Source organism: Dermacentor andersoni, chromosome 11 (genome assembly GCF_023375885.2).
Source record: "Dermacentor andersoni chromosome 11, qqDerAnde1_hic_scaffold, whole genome shotgun sequence".
NCBI classification, from domain to species: domain Eukaryota; kingdom Metazoa; phylum Arthropoda; class Arachnida; order Ixodida; family Ixodidae; genus Dermacentor; species Dermacentor andersoni.
In genome coordinates, this window is record NC_092824.1 from 111555695 (window position 1) to 111566036 (window position 10342).

Consider the following 10342-nt stretch of genomic DNA (forward strand, 5'->3'; position numbering starts at 1 on the left):
ATTTCTTCTCGGCTCTTTCGCTGGCTGTGTGTTCGTGTTGGCACGGCTGGCACGTGTCTTCGGACGAGAGCGGCAGATGTCTATTACACGCTGCGCGATTAGAACGGTGCAACGTTGTGAGAGCTCTAGCTCGCGTCGGCCAATCAGCAGATCAAACAGCGTGGGAAAATGACGTTCAGCCAATCGGCATACACCCGTACTTGTGTCGCTGCAATCAATCAACCGATCGATTGACCAACCGACATGTTGATAGGTTGAGTGATAGACCTTTATTGAAATAAAAAAGTGATCGACCGACTCGCCAATCGAACCATTGATCGGTCGGACAATCGATTCGGAGTATTTTAGTCTCTTTCGTGTGCAGATCCCGGCGATAGTGCAGTCTGAAAATGTGGGCCGATTCCCGAGGTAGCACAGGAAAGAAAATTTAAGCAGTCCGACGCTCGTCCTACGCCCCTCCCTCACGCGATTGGTGACGCGGCAGAGTGCCGTGCACAGTGACTCCGCCCCGTTCTAACGTCACGCTCTCTCAGGAAGGCCTTGTATCAGATCGATGTCAACTATAGGTCACGTCAGTATCAAACTTCTTCTTTTCAGTATATATCGATGCTTGTTATCTGTCAACAAGTAGGTTTATCGATCGAAAAAAATTGTCGTGATTTAATTTTTGTGCGAGCATCATACCACCTTGGTAAAACACACAAGAGGAAGAACTGCAAGTTGATGAGTACGTTGACACTGAAGCAACAATGGGAACAATGGCTGTAGGAATGAGATAAATATAATTCACCAATATGCACGAAGAAAAGGAGCGCTGTATATGCAGCCGCGGTCACATTGAAGTATAGTTCGGTGGTTGCGTCTTTTTGACAGCCCATATTACGTGATTGATGCGCGTTCTTTGAGGATCACTCTCTAATCTAGTTCGATGATGTCCCTTTACCGGATTGGTATCATAAGGGTGAAAGGGTTCAATGTGCGAAAGTACCCATGAGCAAGCGGTACGCTCCACTGTTTTCTTGCATGAATTCCACCCCAGCGCCTTGTCCTAGATTGCTTTACGTTGGGGATTGCCCTGATTGGCTTTTTTTATTCTAGCGTCCTTTCGCCGTGGGGCACAGAAAAAAAAGGACGCAATACGGAATCACCGTTAACAACGTGGACACGACTTCGACTGTATTTGTTAGCTGCGCTGAACTTACGTTCATGTTGAATAAATCTTGAAGCGTACCGGGCCAACAGACAAATGGAACGCGTTTCGTAAAATTATCAATATCGAATAGTGAACCCTTGTCATTTCCAGAGCCTCTTGATCGTCATTTGCGTTGTGTTGAATTGCGAAAGGCTTGACTCATTCGGGCGAAAATCGAATACGATGAAAAACAATGTTGCAGAATAGCGACGGATACGCGTAGAAAGCACAGTCTAATACTTATGTAGAGAACACAACGTAAAATTAGGTTCACATGCGTAATTCTGTTGAAACAGAGCGAGATAGAAAGAGAGAGAAGCAAGGGAAATACAGGGAGGTTAATCACAGGAAGAACGATCGGCAAAGTATGTCGGCACCTCAGCAGGATATGATGCGCTAGTCCATAGCCGACTGCCAATCACTATATCATATATTAAAGAATGTCGTTGAGCCGTTATTCTATTGTTAAGTTCAGCTTAAAGGCATGCATATAGAGAGGATAGAAAACTGGGTTAGTTGGCATTACCTGGTGGCTTATAATAGCCGCATGAGGAACAGAAGCGCCGATTAACCGTTTCACCAGACTAGCGAACCTTTCTTTCTGGCATTGAAAAGGCAAGCAACTAAATAGTTTGAACGAACGAGTTTGAAGTGCCTTAAAATACGCATATCATAAACATTTCAAAAGTACAAACGCAATTTCCAAGTTTCAATGAATTGTCTTTATTAGAAAGAAAATGACACATCCGCACGTAACGGGGAGACGGAAGGAAAAAAACTATAAAAATGTTGACGAGCCCTGACATGTCCCGGGTGGCGCATATAACACACCGACAGCAAAAACCTTCTTGATTAAGCTGTACCTTTGAAGACGTTGTTTTCCCCGGAGGGCCCGCGGCATTCAGGAAGAGAGCGCAACGACTGCTGATAGCCTTCCTGCGAGACACGGGGCTCATCGACACCTGGTGACACACCCCTGATCTCAACTCGAAGGAGAATCAGGCGGAACAATTGCCGGCTATGTATGCTAGGCTAACCCCGCCTGCTTCAACATCACCACCACCACCACCACCACCACCACCACCTAAGCTAGATTGCGAGTTATTTGAATCACAATCAGGTCAAGTAGACCATGTAGAGACGCTTCCACGTTCGCATGTGCTATAATCTTAAAGACATTGTTGGGGTTAACACACCCTGAACGAGCAGTTTTGTGAAACTATCGACATCAGTGGGCTATGAGGGAGGCCGTAGAGAAAGACTCCAGATTATAGTTGACCACCTGGAGTTTTTAACGCGCAATTAAATGTAAGTAAAAAAAAAGAAAAAAACGTTATTGTATCTCGTCGCCTACGCAATTCGGTCGTCGTGGTCGGTAATCGAACCAGTGACCATTGGCTATCTTGAGCAATAGGGTCGTCGAAAGTTTTCGTAAGTGTTCTTACGCTGCACGCAACTAAGCACGAGAGAAACATATGCGAACTTCCGTCGCCCTTCCACGGGTATTACATGCGCCTTGATGAACGACGTGACGTTGGCACGGTGTTGCAAATGTGAGGAAAATGGCGACAATGAAGATGATTATGCGTATAAAAAAAATAAATGAGCGAGGCGGGTGGGTGATTGTAATCGAACGGTTTGAACGAAGTCAGGTGGTATTTCGCGGGTTTCCTTAATGTCCTACGCCCGTTCCCCGATTTCGACGGTCACGTGCGGGAGCTGTTTGATCAGCGTATTCTCGCGCAAAGCCCACTGCAGAAAGTTCGGAGATCGCAAGTGCGCAGTTGGAGCTGAGGCCGAATGCAGGTAAAACAAAGGCTGCAGAATTTCCGGGTTCCATAAATTGTTAGAATAGCAGTCGAAAAATATCGAGCTTTCTTTTTATTCGGTGCTGTGCAATGTTTTTCGGGCGAGAGCACTGAGACAAATCTGCACGTGATGACCACTTACTTTCAAAAGGTTTTGAAAATGTTCCATAAAGGTAACGACATGTTGACTTCTTTCTTTGATATTTGGCAGACATACATTAAAGGGTCAGGCAGTAGCTAATTGAAGTGACCTATGAGCTGAATTATGTAGATCCCTGAATTGTGCGAAAGGCTTTTCCGAGGAGTGTCCTTAGTAGAACGCGAAGCAGAGGTACATATGACTCAAAACGTACGCCTTCTCGTTTTGACTTATCGAAGGCAGGGAGAAAAGTTAATCACGAGAAAAGGAATGGATCAGAGTAAACAGGAAGGACAAACGGTTTAGTGTCTTAGAAAATGCACCGACTATCCCCATTATTTTCACTAATAGGTTGACTTACCCGTCGCGTATGTTTTAAGTAATATGTGCAGGCAATCTAATTTTGTCGACGGGATACGACTTGCCTGTGGTAGGTCATGGCAGTGAACGATTCCAAAGTGAAACTGTCTCTGAAACTCGAAGGAAAATGCAACGCGCATTCCGCGCCCAACACAGCCGCGTCAATCACACTTACCTTGGTCATGCTTAACTGACCCACCTGTCACGCTTAATTGAATCACCCTCCTGACCTTCGCTCCGCACGCCCACTCGACACCTTCGACCCCTCTCGCTAGAACCTTTCTAGTGCGATTCGCGACACTAGTTTAGCGGATGTTCCCAAATAAGTGCCACAGAAGCCGCGCATGCGGAGAGCGTAAACGGTACATTGGGGCTCCTATTGTAAAAGCTCAGCTAACCGATGTAGTACAATGGACCATTGGCAAGATTATGCAAGTCGGTTGCCACGCAAGGCTGTTTCGCAAGCAAAAAAAAATAAAAGAATCTCGTCCACAAACTTCATTGCTTCCACTAAGTGCGGTCTCCTCAGGTAGGAAGGGCGAACACGAAGACATTCCGAGAATTATTTCGGAAATTTCACGTGTTTGGTAGTTCCCCGTGACTTGTTCTACCCACGCGGAGGAATTATTGTTTCTATTCAATAGCCTTTACTTCCGGCAAACCCCGGTGTTCGGTGGTGGTAAAGGCGACGCTGTTAAATGGGAACAACGCTTTGTTCTAGCGGTGTGTCGTCGGGCGTTTTTGGTTGGAAAACAACCTTTCGCTCGCGTTCGCCACGCACCATTTCTGCTAATGGCCATTAGGACTGAGAGGTCACCTAAATTTGGCTGACAACCTCAGCACAGAAGACTGAATGCTAATCAAAATGAAAAAAAAAGAAGAAAGAAAAGAGAACTGTTGGCTTTCTTGCTTAACATACGAAGAAGGTGACATTCCCACAGATTCACTCGGGTGCGCACTTGTCGCGCCAAAATTGCGTTTGCGTCAAACGAGCGACGCTTTCGGATCGCGCAGGCTACGTCGAGCGTTGAAAAGCGAGAGAACAGCTTTTTATTTCGCGACATAGCGGCCGGGGCCTCTCTGAAAGTTCGACGCGTTCAATTTAGCCACCACGTGGAGACGCGATGGAGAGGCAGGCACGACGGCAACGATGAGAAATAATAAGTAATGGCACTTGTGCAACGAACGGGCTTGTATTTGGGTCTACTGAAACCTTTCTCTGCCTGTTTATTTCTTTGTTATTTAGGTGCGACATCGAGATGCCATCCAGAGGCGCGCACGACTACTGCCGAAAAATTCTAAACTTTCGAGCTTACACTGCACGCGTATTTGTGTGCAATGTAGCCGTACGTCGCTTCCCTTTATTTTTGTCTCACTTTCCTCGGCAGGTCTCCGAGTTCGCGAGCACACGTCAGTGGCTCTCAATGATCAATAATTTCAATATCCAGTTCTTCAGTCTCTATTAGGTAGCGCGCTGGGCGCTTGACAGACGGTTCAATAAGAAGCTATGGATTTATCGAGCCACACTCACTGCCCTCGCTTCTGACTTCTACATCGCGGGAGATGTTCAGTGACAGGGACTGTTGCACGCTTCTTCCTCTTTTCGAGTTGTTGTCGCGTTGTGCCCGAAAGTTGCTTCGCAGCAGTCTATATACCAGTAAATCTTTCCGTTTGAAGCCCTATGACGCAAAGGGAGACATGGCGTATTAGTTTTACCAAACTATCCCGACTGCTGCGAGGTGGCGTAGCTCGCAGAGACAATTTTTTTTTTGATTTGGTATGAAATTATTTCGTGCATTCCGGCTAAACTTTTGCCAGGTGAAAAGGTGCTCTATAGAATCTGTGGACAATGATGGATGTGGAACAGTAATTGTTAGCCGAAGACATCTCAAGCCACATCATTTAAAAGTAAGCGCGCTGCCTTCTATACGCCAGCCAACGTCATAGGATCGAGGATCGTTCGTTACACTGAATGACTCGGATGTGTATGGGAAAGCATATGCACCGTTTATTATACGCTATCTGCACACTTCACAGAGACCAGAGTGTAATGTTTCGAGCTGTAATAACGTCTGATGGACCTGGACCTAATAACGAAGTGCAAAGGAAGAACATAACGGAATAGAATTTTTACTTTATTTCAGCCCGATGCCCGTATTGACAGAGGTGTTCACATGTTAAGGCTGTTCACGCGCACAACCGCTGTGTCATCATTATAGAGATTGTATTATTTAATGCAAGCGGCTAGTTGAGGACAAACAATTTTTGCAAACAAAAAATATTTCCTCCAAGTTCCGTAGCGTCACTAGGAAAAAATATTGTCGCATCAAGGTGTGAGGCTTACCATACGAACTTCAGTGTACCAATGCGGGAACAGCGTCGGCACTCTCCTTTAGCCGGGAGGCGTCTACGGTGAAATATGCGTCGCTGAGCTTGGGGCGTTCGGAAGTAATCCCTTGGGCCGCTATAAACGTAGTTGTGCTGTCATTTGTATCGAAAGACATGAAATTATGGGAGGATGTGCATGTTCTTGACTTTGTGCTTATGTCTTGGGACTCCTTTGAACCTTATAATATATCTAACTTACTGAATATTATTTTGAGCAAATAGAAACTTGTACAAAACGAACACAGACGAGTAATTAACGCAGAAAGTTGGGCTAGTTGGTGTCGATGCAGTTTCTGTGACTTCGTTCTAGCACGAACAAGACCAACGGAATAAAGGGTGGAACAGGACAGAGCGCTAGACTTCAACTGACAAGCTTTGACAAGTTATGTTTGACAAGTTCTGATATTGACAAGTTATGTGACAAGTTAGTTTGACAAGATCAGCTTGACAAGGTATGTCGATGACTTTCTTGTGCTGAAATGGTTGAAGCCTGTGGGGAGTGGCTTTGCTGTTATAAACGTTCTGGGTGCTTTTGAAGAGCGTCCAGTAGGACTTGGATTCGCACATGAGCTGCCAGTAGAAATCCGCCTACAATTTTTAGATATCCGTATCATTCAAAATGATAGTTCCCTTTGTTGAATGTACTCTCCAAGTAGCAAGAAGCCTTTGCTTCCCCAACCTTCGGGACACTGCATAGTTACTAACTGCTTAACAGCTGCTCTTTTTAAATCTTGTGCGCACCAGATTTCCTGCAGCGTTTAGCAACAAGCGAGCCGTTTCCCGTTTCCCGAGGGCCGAGTATCCCGATGACACCTTGGTGTCATTCAGTGCATCATTAAAGAGGTGAAAGCTGACTCTGCAGCCTCTCGGTGTAATAACGCCCGTCTGAGCGGGCGCCCTGTGTCGGTGCCATACGCACACGGGGCGTGGATTCGTTGCGCGTTTGGTTGTCTCTTACGTGGCACATTCGTTTATGCGTCTGTCTGGACATTTAGTTGAGCCTACGGTGGCCTCTTCGCATGTTTTTCGGAATAAAGCTTGTCAGTTGAAGTCTAGCGCTCTTTCCTGTCCCGCCCTCTTTTCCGTTAGTCTAGTTCATGCTAGTAACTACGTCACAGAAACATAGACGGAAGCGACTGTGTTAAAGGATTACTGACGATTTTATTCACTGTTTCTTTCTTGAGTTAAATGAATCACCAGGACCTCCAGACCCAAGAATACATGCCGGTAAGACGTATAGCGCCATAAATAATTGGACGTAACAGTTTGTCTACAGCAATTTTTGATTTCGTTTTTATAGTGTGGCGACGTCCTGACGCAGAATGTGGCCACATTGGAGGAGGACATTGCGACGTTTCGACACTCACTTCGACCCGCTCGATCGTCTTTATGCTGGTACATCGGCGCTCACCACGAGTGGCAGCATAGGAGACGACCGAGCATCAAATTCAAAACGTTGGTATGTACCGTTGAAAAATCCCAGCTATCCAAAATCAATGCGGTGCCCTGCACTCAACGTCTATGCTAGGCCCTGTGTTAATTTCATATGTTAATTAAACACCATCGATCACTTACTAATCACTTAGTGAACTAGAAATTTCCAGAACGATAGAATAAGTTCTGGATTAAAAAAAAACTAAATTGTACGAAAGCAACATCAGGTTAAGTCTTGGGACCACTCAATGCTCAGTTGGTCGGCTGCCAGAAATACGCGCGAACACACATAGTTCATTATTTGTCATTACTCTCATCATCGGATCCATGACTATCATCACGATAATACTTGCGATGCTACACCGCACGTGTTGTGTGCGACGCTGAAGTTATGCAACAGTGCAGCTATATGACAGCGGCATCGATGTCGTCATTGCTATTCCTACTATCATTACCGGGGTGCTTCCAACGCCTGCAGTGCGCGTGTCGCGTGCGATGAAGTTGAAGACGGGCAGCCATGCAGCGACGCAGCACTGACGGCACCTTTTACAGCGCGGAGACCTCGCGCAAGTGCAGGGGCGACTTCTTCTACGACGACTCCGACCGCGAAGTCGTCGACGACAGGCACGAACGCGAGAACAAAGCCAAACCGCGTCGGGGTGACCGCTATGGAGACCACTACGAAGACCGTTACGGTGAGACCAGGTACGGCTCGAAAAGGCTAAATCAGCGCTTCGCCTCCCATAAGCCCGGTAGCGGAGGAGTCGCAAGACACTATGACCGCATACAGAAAATGGAAACCCAGTACCTGACGCAGCGGGTGGAAGTACAGGATGGTCGAAAAGCGTCCTTGCCTTCTAAAGTAGTCAATGCGAACGTCGGCAAGCGCGACATCAGTGTCAGAGATGCAAGTACGATATCAGGCACGACGTTAGAAAGTTCGTACTACGGTGACACGTCTGTGGAAGCCGTGAGTGTGGCTGCCAAGACACTGTCCTCTCCCCCTGGCGCTAGGCGCAATAGTGCCGAGCACAACGGTGAAAGAGACGTGTTCAGAGGCGATGTCGCTTACAGAAATGTTGACAAGCACGATGGGAGTGGCGTAGGTCAGAAAGCGAAGAACGGAGTATACGGCTTGAGCAAGAACGGTGACAAGCGCAAAGAGAGACCTCTGAACGCAAACGGGACTTCGGCTAAGGGCCAGAGCAATGGCCGCAGAAATTCCGTTCAAGAGTCCGAACTTCTGGCGACGGGTGCTGCTTCGTTGCAGGCAAAGACTAAGACTCTGCGTGGTGGTCAAAAGGAAGGAGTCAAAAGACTCGATCCCTCCAGCGCACTTAGAGGTCCGTTCTGCGACGACATGTCTCTCGAGGCACTTATGCCAGCCGACGCAAGCCCGACAAAGCTAAAGAAAGACTCGGGGCCCGGTTTTGCAGCGTCTCAGGCCACCGCTTTACCTATGGGCGAGGAAACCATGTCGGTCAGCTCCCAAAGCTCATTGGTCGGCGTGCCGGCCCCAGGGCTTCGTTTGAGGTCCTCAGACCAAGGTACCCGTAAGGTGCTCCGCAACGGCATAGGAAAACTGAACAAGGTTGAGGCTAAAAGAGCGAACGCGTTCGCTGAAGAGAACATCGTTGAAAGGACAGCGACCGAAGAACAGTCCTCTGGGCGCAACGGACAGAACACGTTGTCGATCGTTGAAGAGCCCGTCGTCGTACCTGCGGTTTCCACGGAGACCATGGCTATCAAAGCCTATCCTCATTGCAAGAACGGCAGCGAGGACATCGTCACCAAGTCTCGGGCTGTCGTCACAGGCGACAGGTACCCAGAAGGCAGAAACAGCTACTACGGACGCGACATCGAAGCCGCTGTTAGAAAAGGTCGCCATCGGAGACTGTCTGACGAGAATCCGGTTCTGGTACCTACTGAGGTACACGAGGGATTCGACGGCGATGTCGACGAGATCAAGTACCTTCTAAGCAGCAATAGCAGAGGCGGAAGTGGGCGCAAGACCGAGAGGACGAGTGAATACAAGACTGCTAGCAGCGGTGGGCCATCTTTCCTCCCGTATAGCTCGTCGACAAGCGGGCAAAGAAACAGGCCGTTCGTGTTTAAGACGCAACAGACGACGAAATGTTGGGACATGGAGCTCTCGGAAGACGATCACGATTACGAACGCGATATGACCTTCAAAAGTTGCAGGACCGGTGGATCAGGAAAGCTCTCGTCACAAAGATGCGAAGGAGGAAATAGTTCGGACAAGTATGTGTCAGCATGTCACGAACAGGAAGTAGTTCGCGGCCCCGTACACAATGCCCCGAGGCGCAGGATGACTGCGGATGTCGATCAGCACTTAGAGGCAGAATATTCAGATGCTGAGAGCGACGAAACTGTAATAGCCGAAGAGCAGCGTGCGGAGGACTCACTCGTCGAAGACGACAACAGTCGATTTACGTCGGCGGCTTCGAGGTGGACGGAAGGAGAAGACGACTCGAGAAGGAAGCGGCACCCAGCCCACACGATTGCCGTCGGCGGGCGATTCGTTCAAGAGTCGACGAGGGTTGAACGGAAATTTGTTTCAGATTCGGGACGGCGAACGGACGACGAATATGTCACCGCAGCCGGCACTAATGAGTCCTCATCGTTGGGCAGTGAGAGAGAGGAGAGTTGTTCGATTGTTACGAGCGAAGGGAGTTTTGGAAGTTATGACCGGAGACGCGTCGTCGAGGACTTTGACAATGTGAGTGCAACTTTCTTTTTTTGCTATCACAGAAGCCGTTAACGTTAACGTGTAACGCGCGAGCGTACATCATTGAGAAAGTCAGAAATCTTAACGCCTTTCGAACTACTTCACAGTATAACTAATTGCTATTTACCCCGTATTTTAGCAGACGGCATGTAGCGTATACGAATTCGCCTGAAAAACATAGTTGTCTGTCCCCGTTTTGTTTCTATTTGATCACGTGTCTGAAGTTAGAGCGTCACCTGTTATATCATCATTTTCACGCGTTTTCGAAAAAC